At 37.6% G+C, this 17466-nt stretch overlaps 1 long non-coding RNA gene across 4 annotated transcripts in view; it reads right to left on the minus strand.

Moving 5' to 3' along the window:
- Positions 1–6735: 6735 nt before the first annotated feature.
- LOC144323058 (uncharacterized) overlaps positions 6736–17466 on the minus strand; it is a 122145-nt gene continuing 111414 nt past the window's right edge. For 3 of the 4 annotated variants that reach the window (XR_013388602.1, XR_013388605.1, XR_013388604.1), the window contains exons 3-4: positions 16577–16674; positions 6736–7167 (exon numbers count right to left, since the gene is read on the minus strand). This is a non-coding gene — a long non-coding RNA (uncharacterized LOC144323058). Of the gene's footprint in view, positions 7168–16572; positions 16675–17466 lie in introns of all 4 variants that reach the window. The other variant, XR_013388603.1, reaches the window with a different exon arrangement.

Here is a 17466-nt window from a genome sequence, read left to right on the forward strand (position 1 = left end):
AAATGTGAATGGGTTTATTTTATGTGCCATTTTTATAAGCCTGCTTATGTGGGCTGTTCATAAAAATCCTTCCAACCAAGACATACTGTGTGGGGCTGAGCTGCCAGTAATCCCTCAGTATTCCTTTCCTCCCTCTATTTTAGTAGAACCCCTGATTTGTGTCTGGCTTACAGCTGTTCAAAAAAAGAGATTAGCTTCCCAGCCTCCTTTGCAACAGGGGATGGCCACGTGACCAGGTTCTGGCCAATGGGATGTCAGTGGAGGTAGTGTGAGCATTTTGCAGGGAGTGCCCTCTGGCCTACCCTCTTCATCTTCCCAGGGGCTGAATTGGTGATGAGTCATCATGGACCCTAGCAGTGAGGGCAATGTGCTAGGGATAGCAGAACAACAATGTAGAAGGAGGCTGGGTCGCCCATGCCTTGGCAAAGCAGAATTATCAATCAAATCAGATTTATTTAGGCCACTATATTTGGGATCTCTGTCCTATACTCCTGAAACTTTACCTCAGCTAATAGACTATGTGAAGCCGTAGGTTCTAAGTGAAACTTTACGTACCTCAGTCTCCTCTTTCTGTGTATTTTCTCCCCTTGGTGGTGCTACTTCCCCTTAGATAACCAAGGCTCTCATATTCTATCTATCCCCCACTCTTTAAAAACTAGTCTCAAGAAAGAATCTTATAAATGGATTATTATTGCCGTTTAAATAATTTATGACAGTTCAAAGTACTATATAAGCTAGTGTCTAGATACAGGTTTTACAGAATGATTGGTTTATGCAAATTAGGCCTAAAAGAAATTGCTCCATTTGGCACAAAGTACTTTTTTTGAGATGTAGAAAAGGATGTGTTAAAACAGAAAGCCAAGTAGGGATGAGCAAAAGCAGAGCAGCAGCTGCTCCAGGGAGAAGGCCCTTCATGTTCAGTATTGCTCAGTCAACAAGTGGTCAACAAATAGGCATGAGCATTGTTCGAGGTTCTTGGATACAATGGTGAATACTGTAAATAAAGTGACTTGTCAAAATTCTGTTCAGTTAGTGTGATGGGTAAACAATAAATAAGTACATAAATTAGAAAATATCATGTAGGGCTATTTTACACATCAAGGAAGCCCTTTCTAAGAAGGTGACATGTAAAGCTGAAGTCTGAATGACAAGGAGGAGCCAGTCATGTGAAGATCTGAGGGCTCTAAGAGCACTCCAGGCTTTGGGATACCCAGTGCAAAGGTCCTGAGGTGGGATTGGGTTTGAAGCATTATGCGTGTGTGTGTGTGTGTGAGAGAGAGAGAGAGAGAGAGAGAGGGAACATGTGCAAGGGAACTAATGTGGCAGGAGTCATGTGAACAATAAGAGGATACTGGAGAAAGGCAGGGAGCTGATCATGTAGAGCTTTGTGGTTCTGGTGAAGGAGGATTGTGCCCTAAGCATAACAGGATGACATTTACAGCAATAGTTAGATGTCACAGGTGGCCAATAGATACATAAAAAAATGTTCAATATCACTCAGCATCAGGGAAATACAAACCAAAACCACAATGAGATACCACCTCACACTGGTCAGAATGGCTAAAATTAACAAGTCTGGAAACAACTAATGTAGGTGAAGATGTGCAGAAAGGGGAACCTTCTTACACTGGTGGTGGGAATGCAAGCTGGTATAGGTACTCTGAAAAATAGTGTGGAGGTTCCTCAAGAAGCTAGATAATAGAACTACCCTATGACCCAGCTATTGCACTACTGGGTATTTACCCCAAAGATATAAATGTAGTGCTCTGAAGGGGTACCTGCACCCCAATGTTCATAGCAGCAATGTCCACAATAGCCAAACTGTGGAAGGAGCTGAGATGTCCAATGATGTATGAATGGATAAAGAAGATGTGGTGTGTATAAATATAAATACACACACACATATATATACCATATATATATATATATATATATATATATATATATATATATATAAAAATGGACTATTATTCAGCCATCAGAAAGGATGAGATCTTACCATTTATATCGATGCAGATGGAACTGAGGATATTATGCTGAGTGAAATAAGTCAATCAGAGAAAGACAATTACATGATTTCACTCATATAAGATAATAAGAAACAGTGCAGAGGATCATAGGGGAAGGGAAGGGAAAACTGAATGAGAAGAAGTCAGAGAGGGAGATAAACCATGAAAGACTCTTAACTATTTGGAAAGAAACTGAGGGTTGCTGGAGGGGAGGTGGATTGGGGGGGAGGGGGTAACTGGGTGACAGGCATTAAAGAGGGCACATGATGTGATAAGCACTGAGTGTTATATGCAACTGATGAATTACTGAACTCTATATCTGAAACTAATGTTATATACATACAATATATATTATAATATATTAAATATATAACTATATGTTGGTTAATTGAATTTAAAATAAAAATAAAAAAGAAAGTAAAAAAAAATAAATGAAATATCATGTTGTAAGAAAAAGAATAGATGTCAGCCTGTCATAATGTATGTCTCTTTCTTCTGCCATCTGAGAATTTTTTTCCCTCATTTACACATACTTCAGGTTGCAGGGAACCTTCCAGACTTGATCACAAGCCTCTGTAGTGCACTTATTAAAAACATGATTCTTAAGTCAAAGAGAAAAGGTCTAAAGGTGTAATATAGGCATCATTCCTGGCTGGGTGCTGTCCTTTTAGAAATATCAAATAATAATGGCTACAACAATTACAGAAGTTTATTGTCATCTAATATGAAAAAAAGGCTGGACATGGCATGTCCAAGGTTGGCATGAGAGTTTCACTAAGTCCTCAGAAACCAGGCTACCTCCAGATCATCAGTCAATTATTTTCAAAGTTTGATGTCTATCTTCATGGTCTAGAAAGGCTGCTAAAACTTCAATGATCACATCTTTATTCCAGGTAGCAGCTAGGCAAGAGTGGAGAAGGGAATGCTCATTCCCTTTAAGGAAATCTTGAAATTTCATGATTTCTTGAAATTTTTTGAAATTTCTCCTTTAAGAAGATCTTGAAATTTTTCCTTTATCACTATATTTTGCAAGTTTAATAATAATATGTCTTGGTATGGGTCTGCTTTTGTTGATTTTGATGGGAGTTCTTTGTGCCTCCTGGATCTGTTTTCTTCCCCAGATTAGGTAATTTTTCAGCTATTATTTCCTAAAATAAATTTTCTACCCAGGTGTCCATTAATTGATGAATGGATAAGGAATACACACACACACACACACACACACACACACACACACACACTGGAATATTATTCAGACAGAAAAAAGAATGAAACTTTGCCATTTACAATGACATGGATGGAGCTAGAGAGTGTTATGCTAAATGAAATGTCAGAGAAAGACAAATATATGATTTCACTCACATGTAGAATTTAAGAAACAAAACATACAACAAAGAAAAAAATAAGAGAGAGAGAGAGAGAAATCAAGAATGAGACTCTGGACTAAAAAGAACAAACTGATGGTTACCAAAGAGGAGGTGGGTGGGACGATGGGTGAAATAGGTGATGAGGACTAAGGAGGGCACTTGTGATGAGCACAAGGTGATGTATGGAAGTGTTGAATTACTATGTTGTACAGCTGAAACTAATATTATACTGTATGTTAACTAACTGGAATTAAAATGACTTAAAATATAATTAACATAAATAGGAAAAAAGAGATCTTGAAATTGGCATAAAAATTTTGTTTACATTTCATTTGTCAAAATTTAATCACATGGCTAAATGTAGCTTCAAGGGAGTCTGAGGAAAATATAGCCTTTCAGATAGGTGGTAATGTGCCCTAGTGAAAATCTGGGTTCCATTACAAGAAGGAGAGGAACATTTTCAGAAAGCAGCTAGCTGTTGCTGCTACAGGGTCTTCCTTTGCATCATTTAAAAATCACTGCAGGGGCGCCCAGGTAGCTCAGTCAGTTGGGTGTGCAACTCTTGGTTTTGGCTCAGGTCATGTTCTCACGGGTCATGATCTCATGGGTCTTGAGATTGAGCCCTGCCTCAGGCTCCATGCTCAGCAGGGAGTCTGCTTGAAGATTCTCTCCCTCCTCCCTGCCCCTCACTCACACACTCTCTCTCTCAAATGGATAAATAAATCTTTTTTAAAAAATCACTGCATTATATTTAGTTGTACGGGCACCTTGGGCAGGCCAGGAGACACTGTTGTTCTGAAAGTTACCGACCTTGATTTCCAATGGACTGGGGAAAACTAACACCAGAGACACAGAGACTAATAGAGCATGTGTTTATTGAAGGTCCACTATGCAATCAATAAACTGTACTAGGCATATGTCCATTCAATGCAAACCAACCAGCAGACACTCAGAAATGTTGAAATGCATGAAAAAATGAGTGCTAAAAAGATGATTTCACTCTTCCTTTACAGAGATCAGACTTGACTACAGAGTCAGATATACAAGCAATAATGACACTCTAATAGTCTGAATGTTTGAATAGAAGAAAGAACAAAAAGCTCAGGGTGGGGAGCAGGGGGAGGTCACAGAAGAAGGGATTACTAATTCTTCCTGGGAAAACTGTGAGAACCTCCCTCAATTCCCTAAAATTGAAATGTGAAAAGAAGCTCAGTCCAGCTGTTCTTAATCAGGGCTGGGACTTATCAAGTGTGATGAGTGGCCTGCCCAGACAGAAGTAAACTGAGGAGATGGTTTTCTTAACTTAGTTTAAGCCACTTCTGGCATCACACTTTGGTCACACTTGTCCATCAAAGTGAACTTGGCACAGAAACATGTCTGTGGGCAACTCAGTTAGAGCAGAATGCATAGTCTTCAATGGAGAATTTTATGAAGACCACATAATAACTTGGTTCAGACTGAGCCCACACAATGGCAGAACTTCATACAGTTTCAATTAACTCCACAAAATTTTTAAAAAATCTGTCTATTTATTCCACAAATCCCTGCTCTGGGCCAGGCACTGTGTAAGTCAACCAAGGAGATCCCTGAGTGTAGAGAGCTTATGTTATAGACCAGAAGACTCACAACTGAAAATCCATGACACAAACCTGTGAAAAGTGCTGTGGAGAAAGAAATCCAGGGTCCCAGGCTTGCACAGCCAAGGCACATCTAATCAGTCTATGGTCATAGCGTGGGCAAATGGCCTGTTTGAAAACTTATTTTTTAAAAATTATGGTAAAAACAATTAATATAAATTCTATGCTCTTAAAAATCTTTGAGGCTACAATACAGTTTTGTTAAAGATAGGAACGATGTTGTACAGCAGATCTCTAGAATTTATTCATCTTGCATAACTGAAACTTTAAACCTATTGGCCAACTCTCCATTTCCCCCTCCTACATAAGCCCCTGGCAACCACCATTTTATTTTCTGCTTCTATGAATCTAACTACTTTAGATACCTCCTATAAGTGGAATCATGCAGTATCTTGTCCTTCTGTGAACAGCTTATTTCACTTAGCACAATATCCTCAAGGTTTATCCATTTTGTAGCAGATTATTAGATTTCCTTTTCTTTTTCCTTAAAGGTTGAATAATACTCCATTGTGTATATATATATATATATATATATATATATATATATAATATAATATATTTTATTTGTCCATTCACCTATCTGTGGACATTCAAGTTGTTTCCATATCTTGGCTATTGTAAGGCTGCAATGAATACAAGTGCAAATATCTCTTCAAGATTCCTGATTTCAATTCTTGTGGATAAACACTCAGATGTGGGATTGCTGGGTCATATGGCATTTCAATTTTTAATTTTTTGGGAAACCTTTATACTGTTTTCATAGTAGCTGCACCATCCTACATCCTGACCAACAGTACACAAGGGTTCCAGTTTCTCCACATCCTCATGATCACTTTTTAAACAAATAAGAGCCATCCTAACAGGTGTTTGAAGATTAATGATGTCGAGCATCTTTTCATACACTTATTTGCCATTTGTACGTTTTCTTTAGGGAAATGTCCATTTAAATCCTTTGTTCACTTAAAAAATTGGTTTATTTGGTTGTTTTGCTACCAAGTTGTAGGAATTCCTTAATCTGGAATTAATTAATCTGGAATTAATCCTTTTTCAGATACATGGTTCTCACATATTTTCTCCCATTCTGTAGGTTGTTTTTTCCACTGTTAATTATTCATTTTGCTGTGCAGAAACTTTTTAGTCTGATGCCATACCACTTGTCTATATTTGCCTTTTTTGCCAGTGCTTTTGGTGTCATATCCAAGAAATTATTGCCAAGGCCAATGTCATGAAGTTTTGCTCCTCTTCTAGGAGTTTTAAAGTTTTAGGTCTGATGTGTAAGTCTTTAATCCATTTTGAGTTCTATTTTTAAAAAATCAATTTCACAGGGGAATCATTTATATACAATTAATATGCCAATTTTAAGTGAACAACTCAATGAATTCTGACAACTCATTGTAACCAAGATATAGAATATGGTAATCACCCCTCTAAGTCAGTCTTGTGAGCCTTATAATATATTCTTTTATGTCTAGCCTCTTTCTCTCAACATGATGTTTTGAGATTCATCAATGTTGTTCCATGTATTAGTTCATCCCCCTTTACTATTGAGTAGTATTCCACTGTATGGATATTCCACATTTTGTTCATTCATCTATGGATGGGCATTTGGATCGTTTCTAGTTGTGGGCTAGTATGTGTAAAGCTGCTATGAGTATTCAGGTACAAGCCTTTGTTTGGACACATAGTTTTATTTTCATGGGGAAATACCTAGAGTGCAATTGCTGGGTCTTGGGGTAAGCATAGTGCATATTTATCAAACTATTTTACAAGATGGTTATGCCATTTTACACTCCCACCATACTGTGTGACAATTCCAGTCCATCTATTGGTTATCTATTGATGCATAAAAACTCACTACAAATGTAGAGGGTTAAAACAACGCATATTTATTATCATACAGTTGATGCAGTTCAAGAATTTTGGCATGATTTAGCTGAGTCCTTTGTTTCAGGGTCTCTTGTGAGGCTGCAATCAAGGTGTTGCCAGAGCTGTGGTTCATCAGAGGAACAACTGGGTAAGGATCCATTTCCAAATTCATGTGGCTGTTGGCAGGAATCATTTCCTTGTGGGCTGTCAGGCTTCAGCAACTGTTGGATGTTGGCCAGTGGCCACATTCAGTTCTTTGCCCCATCGGCCTCTTCATATAGCAGCTTACTTCATCAAATATAGCAAGGGAGATAGCCATTAGAGATAATTGGCTAGCAAGATAGAAGCTATAATCTATAAAGTAAACACAAAAGTGATATCACATCACTCTTGCCACGTTCCCTTGCTCACCCACATAAGTCTCACCCACATTTAAAGGGAGGGGATTATATAAGGGAATGAACATCAGGAACCAGGGATCACTGAGGGCCATGTTAGAGTCTGTCTGCCACACTCCACATCCTTGTAACATTTGGTATTATCAATCTTTTTTTTTTTTTTATTTTAGCCTTTCTAGTGGATGTGCACTGCTCTATCACTGTGATATATTTCCCTGATTACTGATATGTTGAACATCTTTTCATAAGCTTACTAGCTATTTGGATTTTTAAAAAAGATTTATTTATTTATTTGAGAGAGAGAGAGACAGAGAATGCAGGAAGTAGGGGCAGAGGAAGAGGGAGTGAGAGTCTTAGGCTGACTCCACACTGAGCACAGAGCCCAGTGTGGGGCTTGATCTCATGACAAGATCATGACTTGAGCCGAAACCAAGAGTCAGGTGCTTAACCAACTATGCCACCTAGGCACCTCTGTGTATCTTTCTTATAAAATGTATATTTGTATCTTTTAATCCCACTCTTTAAAATTGAATTATTTTTATTTCTGAATTGCAGGAGTTTTTCATTTATTTTGGATATAAGTCCTTTTTCAGATAAAGGTTCAGATAAGATTTTATCATAATCTGCAGTTTGCCTATTTATTTTCTTACTGGTCACTTTTGATTAAAATTTTTAGATTTTGATTAAGTGTAATGTATAATTTTTCCCTTTTATAGATGTTGTTCTGTCTATGAAATCACTATCTTCTCCCAATGAGTAAGATATGCTCCAATATTTTCTTCTAAAAGCTCTATGGTTTTAGTTTTTATATTTAGGTTTGCAATACATTTTGAGTTTTATTTTGAGTTTATATGTTTATGCTGGGAGGAAGGTGATGAGCTTTCCCCTCCCTCCAATATGAATATCCAGTTGTTCTAATACTGTATGTTGAAAAAAAACTCTTTTTCCTATTGAATTATCCTGGCCCCTTTGTTAAAAATCCATTGACATGTGGGTCTATATCTACTCATTTTTTGGCTCTACTGGCCCATATAACTATTCTTGCACCAATACCCACATTGTCTTGATCACTGTACATTTTGTAAGTCTTTAAATTGGGTAATATTAAGTACTCTAACTTTTGTATTCTTTTTCAAAATTCTTGGGATAATCTAGATTCTTTGCATTTTCTATACGAATTTCAACATTACCTAATTTTTACAAAAGAAGTCTGTTGAGAATTTGATTGGGATTGTTTTGAGTCTATAGATCAATTTAAGAATTGACATCTTAATAATACTGAATCTTTTCCCATGGATATGGCACAACTATCCATTCATTTGGGTGTTCTTTAATTTCTGTCAGCAACATTTTATAGTGTACACTATATATTTCTTTAACATATTTTACTTAAATTTATCCCTAACTATGTCTGTTTCTTGGTGATACTCTAAATGTATTGTTTTAAAATTTCAATTTTCAATTGTTTGTTGCTAGTATATGGAAATACAATTCACTTTGTTTATTGACCTGTGAATTTCATCCTTTGCTTTTGCTAAAATCAGTTATTCAGTTCTAATAGCTTTTTTTTCCTTTGACAGATTCTAGTGATTTTCTTTGTACACAAATATATTGTCTCCAAATAATGAGAGTTATATTTCCTCCTTTCCAATCTGATATGCCTTTTGTATCTTTTTTTTGCTTTGCCTTATTACATTGACTATGACCTCCAGTATGATGTTGAATAAAAGCAGTGCACAAGGGTACACTATCAGATTTCTGAACTTAGGAGAAAAGCATACTCTTTACCCATCATTACTCTCAAGATGGTATTAGTTGTTTCAAGTTTTTCATAGATGCATTTTATAAGGTTGAGGAAGTTCTCTTCTATTTCTACCTTGCTGAGAGACTTTTCATAAGTGGGTTTTAAATTTTGTCAACTGATTTTCCTAAATCTATTTGGTTTCATTAATTTTTTAGTTTGTTGATATAGTGAGTTACATTAATGGATTTTCCAATGTTAAATGAAACATGCATTCCTGGGATAAACCCAATTGGTCATGCATGATGTGTTATTATTTTTATATTTTGCTGGAATTGATTTTCTAAGATTCCTTAAGAATTTTTGAATCCATATTCATGAATGATGTTTGTCCGCATTTTCTTTTCTTGTAATGCCTTTGTATGGTTTTGGTATCAGGGTAATGCTGGGCTCATGAATGAGTTGGGAAGTGTGTCTTCCTCTAATTTTTGGAAAAAAAAATTGGGTAGAATTGGGGTATTTCTTCCTTAAAAGTTTCAGAAAATTTTCCAGTGAAGTCATCTGTGCCTATAATTTTCTTTGAGCAAATGCAGCAATTATGCAATTGTAATTACTTAAATACATATACAATTGTTCAGTTGTCTCTTCTGGAGACAGTTTTGATATTTGTATTTTTCAAGAAATTTGTCCATTTTATCTATGCTGTTTGAATTTATTGGCATGAAATTGCTCACATATGTCCTTATCTTTTTTAAGAAAGGGCTTTATTGAGCTACAATTAACATGAAGTAATTGTGCATATTAAGTGTACAGTTTTTTATTTTTTTTAATATTTATTTGAGAGAGAGAGAAAGAGAAAACATGAGTGGGGTGAGAGGCAGAGGGAGAGAAGTAGACTCCCTGCCGAGCAGGGTGGGGTGCCACAAGGCTCCCAAGGGTACAGTTTTTAAAGTTTTGACATATGTATAGCTCTGTGATCTCTGGAGTGCTCTCTTCATACAATCTCTCTTCTCTGGCATTCTGTCCTGTAATCTCCAGCTGCTGGACCATCAGCTCTGGACCATCAGCTCTGTGTCCTCCATTCAGTGAGCCACCAGGCTCCACCTGTCCTCCCTATCCCTGCACCAAGGTCTGTAGATGAGGTAGTTATGGGGTTTACCCTATTTGTTTCCTGTCTCTCAGGAAACTACTGTCCTTTGTTGCCTGCTGTCTAATGCCTTGAAGACCATTGTTTCATATATTTTACCCCAACTTTTCATGTTGTCTCATGCAGGAAGATATGTCCAGTACAGTTCCAAATCTCTGAGTACAAACATGTTTAGTGTTGTTAAATCTTCTTTAGTATTAAAGGTTATTAGGTAAAATGAGTCATTTATCCTTTTGAAATATTCCCTTTCATCATTGATTGTGTGCCTTATTCAGAAGTCTGCTTTGTATGAGATTAATAGAACCACTCCAGATTTCTTATAATTAGTGTTTGCATGGTATATCTTTTTCCATCCTTTTGATCCTCTCTATTTCCACACATGTGTGCACATGTGTGTGTGTGTGTGCCTGTGTTTTATTTTGGAAGACAGCTCTTGCTTTCCTATTCAGTTTCATAATTTTGCTTTTAATTGTAATATTTAGACCAGCCTTTTCTAATAGATCTTTCTCTGATGGTGCAAATGTTACAAATTATCTGTTTAATATGCTAGCCACTAATTAGGTGGCTACTGAGCACTTAAAACATTGCTGGTGTGACTGAAGAGCTAAATAGTTTATTTTAGTAAATTTTAAGCTAATTTGAAGAGCTCCATGTGGCTAGTGGTTAGTGTATTGGACAGTAAGGGTTAGGCCACTTACATTTAAGGTAATTACTGATACCTAAGCTTACCATCTCATTATTCGTTTTCTATATTTTGTTTTTTTTTTCATTTCTCCTCTGTTCCTTTTTTTCTTTTCCTCCCTATTTTATATTGAATATATTTTATTATTCCTTAGTATTTCCACCATTCACTTATTAGCTATATCTTTTGTTTTAGTGTGTTAGTTTGTTCTGAAATTTATCATATTCATCTCTAATGATCAAAATGTACCTTTAGATGATATCATATTTCCTCACTCATAAGAAAAATATAAATATACCTCCATTTTTTTTCCTTCCATCTTTTGTGCTACTGTTATGTATTTTATTTCGACTCATATTACAAATTCTGGTATATATTGTCATTATGTTTGCTTTAAACAATTAACTATCTTTTAAGGAGTTTGTTTTTTAAAATAATAAAAAGTATTTTATAGTTACACAGATATTTAAAAATCTGTTGCTTCTCATTTCTTTGTGTAGATCCAAGTTCCCATGTAGGATCATGCTCCTTCATCATTAACACTTCTCTCATGGTACAGGTCTGCTTGTGAAGAATTATCTTAGCTTTTATTTATCTGAAAAGACTTCAGCTTTTCTTCCTCTTAATGGTATTTACTAGGTATATAATTCTAGGATGACCCTTTTTATACTTCATCATGTTAGACATTTTGTTCCATGCCTTTTACAATTTCTTACTAGAAATTTATTGCCACTCTTTGTTTCTTTGTACTTAAAGCAACATTTTTAGTCTGGCTCGCTCTTTTTATTTAAATTCAATTGGCCAACATAAAGTACATATGTAGTTTCAGATGTAGTGTGCAATGATTTATGAGTATAACATCCAGGGCTTAAGCCCGTGCACTCTGGCTCTTAAGATGATCTTTTTATGACTTAGGCTCAGGAATTTATTTTTTTAGCTTGTTTTTTTCTTTAATAGCACCTTTATTGAGATCTAATTCACATGCCATAAAATTCACATTCCATAGATTGTAGTATATCCAGAGTTGTGCATCAATCACTATTGGATTCCAGAATAATTTCAATACTCTAAAATGAAATCCCATTCCCATTGGCAGTCATTCCCATTCCCTTATCCCTCTTGGCCCTGGAAACCACTCATCTACTGTTTGTTTCTATTGATTTGCACCTATCTGGACATTGCATGTAAATGGCATAATACAATCTGAATTTTATTTTTTATGGACAAATAATATTCCATTGTATAGATATACCACATATTGTTTACCCATTCATCATGTAATGGACACTTGGGTTGCTTTTACTTGTTGGCTACTATGAATCATGCTACAATGAACATTTGTGTTGAAATTTTCAGTTATCTTAGGTATATACTTTTTTTTAAGATTTATTTATTTATTCATGAGAGACACACACAGAGAGAGGAAGAGACATGGGCAGAGGGAGAAGCAGACTCCCCATGGGGAGCCCAATACGGGACTAAATCCCAGATCCTGGGATCACACCCTGAACTGAAGGCAGACGCGCTCAACTGCTGAGCCACCCAGGAGCCCCTAGGTATGTACTTTGGAATGAAATTGCTGGATCATATGGTAAATCTATTTTATATTTTTGAGAAATTGCTAAACTGTTCATAGCAGCTGTACCATTTCACATTCCTACCAGCAATGTGTAAGGGTTCCAATTTCTCCACATGCTTGTTTATCGTCCATCTTTTCTGTTAAGGCTCAGGAATTTATATATGGTGTGATTTGGTGTGGTTTACTTTGTGCTTATCTTTCTTAGGATTTCTGATCTTCATGAATCTCTGGGTTTATAAATTTTTTATAAAATTTGGAAAAAATTATTCCTATATATGTTTTTTTCCCCTCTTCCTCTTCCCCCTTTTCTGGGAGTTCTAATTGCATGTAAGTTAGACTGCCTGATTTGTCCTACAAGTCACTGCTATCTGGTTCACTTTTTAAAAAAAATTTTATTTATTTATTCATGATAGAGAGAGAGACAGAGACAGAGACAGAGACACAGGCAGAGAGAGAAGCAGGCTCCATGCTGGGAACCCGACAGAGGACTCGATCCCAGGACTCCAGGATCACATCCTGGGCCAAAGGCAGGCGCTAAACTGCTGAGCCACCCAGGGATCCCCATCTGGTTCACTTTTTAAAGTTTTTTTAAAGTTCTCCCCTCTCTGTTCTACATTTGGGTGGTTTATTTTGCTATGTCTTCATCTTCCAGTTCATGCATCTTTCTTCTGTAGTGCCTAGTCCATGGCTATTCCTATCTGGTGTAGGGGAGGGATTGAGCAAAGGCCAGAGATGTAAGGCAGCCAGGGGTGCTTTGGGAACTGCAGGAGTCCAGTGTGGTCTTGTCATGCTCACTTCAAACTCAGCCTATGGAGAAAGGAAGGCCTATGTTTTGGTCCACTGCATGGATCCTTTGCAGGAAACTGAATAAGGATGTAGCTATTTTCCAACTGTGAAATCTCTCCCCAGAGGGTCAAATTCTCCTCCCTTTCATAATGCAAAGGGAGTAGTCATCTTCCCATCTCTCTCGGAGGTGCCTCCTACTCTTGTCTAATTGGAAATATCTCCAGATCCACACAATGCTGCAGCTGGCAGCCCACCAGTTCCCTCTATGCAGCAGAGCTGCTAAACTTGACTGCTGTGAATGATGAAGAAATCTGAGCTATGTGAGAGGAAAATCGGAAATGTCCCTTGCCAAAACTATTGTGCTGAAGTCTTTGGGATTTGAATGAAGTTAACTGAGTTCTGGTAATTTCGATCAATGCACTTTAAATGATAGAATCTAGAATGGGCAAAAGGCAGTGTTTTTTTTTATTCAATATGCAAATCATCTGAATGTATCTTCAGATGACTCTGTACCTTTAATTAATCATTTGTAATTCTCTTCTAAGAAAATGTGGAATTGATGGAGCTGATGACTTTCCAGGAAAAGTGCCATGCTGCTACCCTGAGACCTTTCAGTACCTATATTAAATGAATGCCTATGTACAGACTTGTGTGGGAAAAATGTGATCCCATGAAGAGTGTTGTTAAAGAAGCAACAGTACCCAAACCCTCATGATTCCTGAATTTTCTGTGCTCACAGCAAACCAACAGGGAAAGAGCAACTCAGCCCAGCCCACATCCACATGGGCTCCCTAAATTAGAACTTAGAGCTAAAGCTAGAAAAGTGTGTTTATTTTATGCAAGCAATCTTTTCCAGAAAACAAATTTCAGGGCACCTGGGTGACTCAGTTGAGCATCTGCCTTTGGCTCAGGGTATGACCCTGGGGTCCTGGGATCGAGTCCCACATCAGGTTCCTTGGAGGGAGCCTGCTTCTCCCTCTGCCTATGTCTTTGTCTCTCTCTATGTTTCTCGTGAATAAATAAAATCTTAAAAAATGATAATGAATTTCAATTTTGTTTTTGTAAATAGTATAATTTTCAATTAGGTGCTAGGTGAACAATATATGTTTAAGAAACTCATTCAAATTAGGACTATCATGAATAAACCATTTTAATACAACAGAAAAGGAAAACAAAATGCAATTTTTATGATCAAGCACTTGGGAAGATTAAACCAATCATGCTGATATCTATAGAAATGAATGAACAGGTGGCAGGACACTGCTGAAGGGAATCTGCCGTATAAGGTGGGACTTGAGAGCACTCTGGAGTAAGGAGACCTGGGCTCCAGACCTATTGGTTACAGGTTCAGGGGTCTTTGCACATCATTCAACATTCTAAATTTGTGGCTTCTGCCTTTGTAATACGGTTATAATAATATCTGTCTCACTAAGTGTTGAAAATATTAATATATGCAATGGTACTTTATAAGTTGTAAAACCCTATCACTACTCATGGGCCAGATTTCAAAAAAAGCAGAGACTCTTATGGGCTGCTGTCACCAGACAGGAGGTTTGTAAGTAGAAAGTCTGAAGGTCGGTTAGACCTTACAGAAGCCATGAAGAATAGAAGAGCAAGTGTTCCAGGCTAGAGGGATAGCATGACCGAGATGAACTCTGCACCACTGGAAAGCAGCCTCCTTCTCCTCTAATAATGTTTCTAGTCCCTCCTCTATCACAGCCATCCAGGGTGATCTAAACTCCAGGGATGGAAGTGACAAATTAGCTCTACAAAGGCACAGCATCTGGACCATTCCTGCCTGGGGGCAAGAAGTGGTCTCTGATTTGATTTGAAGATGGAGGTTGTATCTGGAACCAGTGGCTCTGACCACTGGGGGCACTTCTAAATCAGCGTGGAACAAGAATGCCTGATCTCCATCATTGAGTTGCACTGAAGCAGACTTTCTGGGAATACAGTGGCTTGGATGGTGCTATTTTTAAACAAAATCTATAAGTAATTCTGCTGAACAACAAGTTGAGAGCTGCTGTTTAGCTTTTGATCCATGGATAGAGAAATATTTTCTCAACAGAAACAACCTGCCATCCATTAGATTGGAAAAATTAACTCTATTTGCTAGTGGCCCCAAGAGAGGGCCAGAAGATCTGAAACCTTACCAGAGACTTCCTGCCCATGTCCTTAGAACTCCAGGCTCATCCTCCTGCCTGACTCTGACAGGTGAAGGCTTCAGCCATTCTCAGCAATGGAGAACACTTCACACAGAGAGCATGGCACCTGCCATGGCCCACAAAATTGTGCATTGCACGAGCTCTCCTGTGTAAGCCCTTTAATGTCCTCACTGTCCATACCCACCCTGCACAGCTCTCTGCACAGACCTTGCAGAATTGAGGGAGGAAACTGAAGCCATACATCTTCACACATGCCTAAGCTAATATTAGCCTTATTAACAATAAGTCACTCTTTCATCAGATCTACTATTATTTTAGAATTTTATTATCTATCTCTTCCACTGAAGGTAAGATACAAGCAAGCAAGGATCTTTTTTGTTACTCACCGCTATTTCCCCAGTGCCTAGAAATGTGCCTGGTATATTATAGGTCCTCAACATGTAGCATATGAATAATCAAATGGCCTCCCATTTCTGAGAACTTATTATGTGCTAGACCCAGTGTTATGCCTTTATGTCTATCATCACATTTAATTCACACAACAACTCCATATGGGAGGTGCTATTATACATTCCCATTTTAGAGCAGAGGAAACTGAAATTCTGAGAAGTTAAGACACCTGCTCAAAGTTACACACATAAATAAGAAGTGGAATGAGGCCTTGGATCCATGACTTTCCAGTTCCAAAGACCAAGCTTTTAAGGATTTTGTACTAATTCCTCACACTCAAGATACTACAGGAACATGTCCTCCACAAGAACTGCTTATGAAACTGGTTTTACTTATGAAACTGGTTTTACTCTGACCCAGAGTAATAGTGTGTTAGTGGAACAATGTCCAGACAATGGTATTTCCTGGGAAGGAGAGTCAGCATTGCAATCTAAGGGGGAGTTCTATCCCTATACTTCACCTCCCAAATCCAGGATTCTTCAAGAAATCTACACAATACCAGATATGCTCATACTCTTTGGAAGATTTCTTTTTTTATTGTTACCCTACCAGCATATTGAAAAGGCCAAGGTGAGATCAAAGTGTGTCTCTCTTTGATGGTGAGACTGTGGATGACTTTTATTTTACCCTTTACATTTTTCTACAATGAATATGTGTATTAATTACGGTAAGGATTAAGCTGGTCTAACAAAGAGACTGCAAAATGCATTAGCCTACATAAATTCAAAGTTTCTTTTTCTCTTACCTACCAGTCTGAGATCACCCAGGGTCCTAGCTGGCCCTGCACTGGTCTAAGGTGTCTGCTGCTTCAGTTGTCCTTGTTGAGAGTAGCTCATCAGCACCACCTCTAGGACAAGAGGAAGAAGTAAGAGGTCATAAATGCCTCTATTTCAAGGAGGTACTTCTATCTTGGCAAAAATCCAGTTACATGGCTACATCTAGCTGCAAGGGAGGCTAGGAAACCAGTCTCTGGCTGGGCAACCATGTGTCCTCCCAACACTCACACACAGAGAGAATTCCATTATTAAAAGATAGAAAGGAAGAATGGATATTAGGGGGATAATAGTTTCTGCCATAATGTATATTTATTACTTCTGATTAAAAAATCTGCCCCCCCAAGAAATATGACTTTTTAAAATTAGTATACATCAAGATTGACTTTTTAAAAAATATGGACAGGTCCATGGGTTTAAGCACACCAATGGATTAGGGTAACCTCCACCAGAATCAAGATACAGAACAATTCCGGGGCACCTGGGTGGCTCAGTGGTTGAGCAACTGCCTTTGGCTCAGGTCGTGAGCCCGGGTTCCTGGGATCGAGTCCCACATCAGGCTCCCCAGAGGGAGCCTGCTTCTCTATCTGTCTTTATCTCTGCCTCTCTCTCTCTAATGAATAAATAAAATCTTTAAAAAAAGATACAGAACAGTTCCATCACCTAAAAAAGCTCTCTTATACTGCTGTACCCTAAACACACCCTCTTCCTCACTCTTGACTACTGATGAACATTTATTTGTTATCTCTCACTATACTTCTTTTTGAGAATCTCATATAAACAGAATCATATAGTATGTAACCTTTCCAGACTGGTTCCTTTCACTCAGCATAATGCCTTTGAGATTTATCCCATTGTTATGTGTA

This window comes from Canis aureus, chromosome 11 (genome assembly GCF_053574225.1).
Source record: "Canis aureus isolate CA01 chromosome 11, VMU_Caureus_v.1.0, whole genome shotgun sequence".
NCBI lineage: Eukaryota > Metazoa > Chordata > Mammalia > Carnivora > Canidae > Canis > Canis aureus.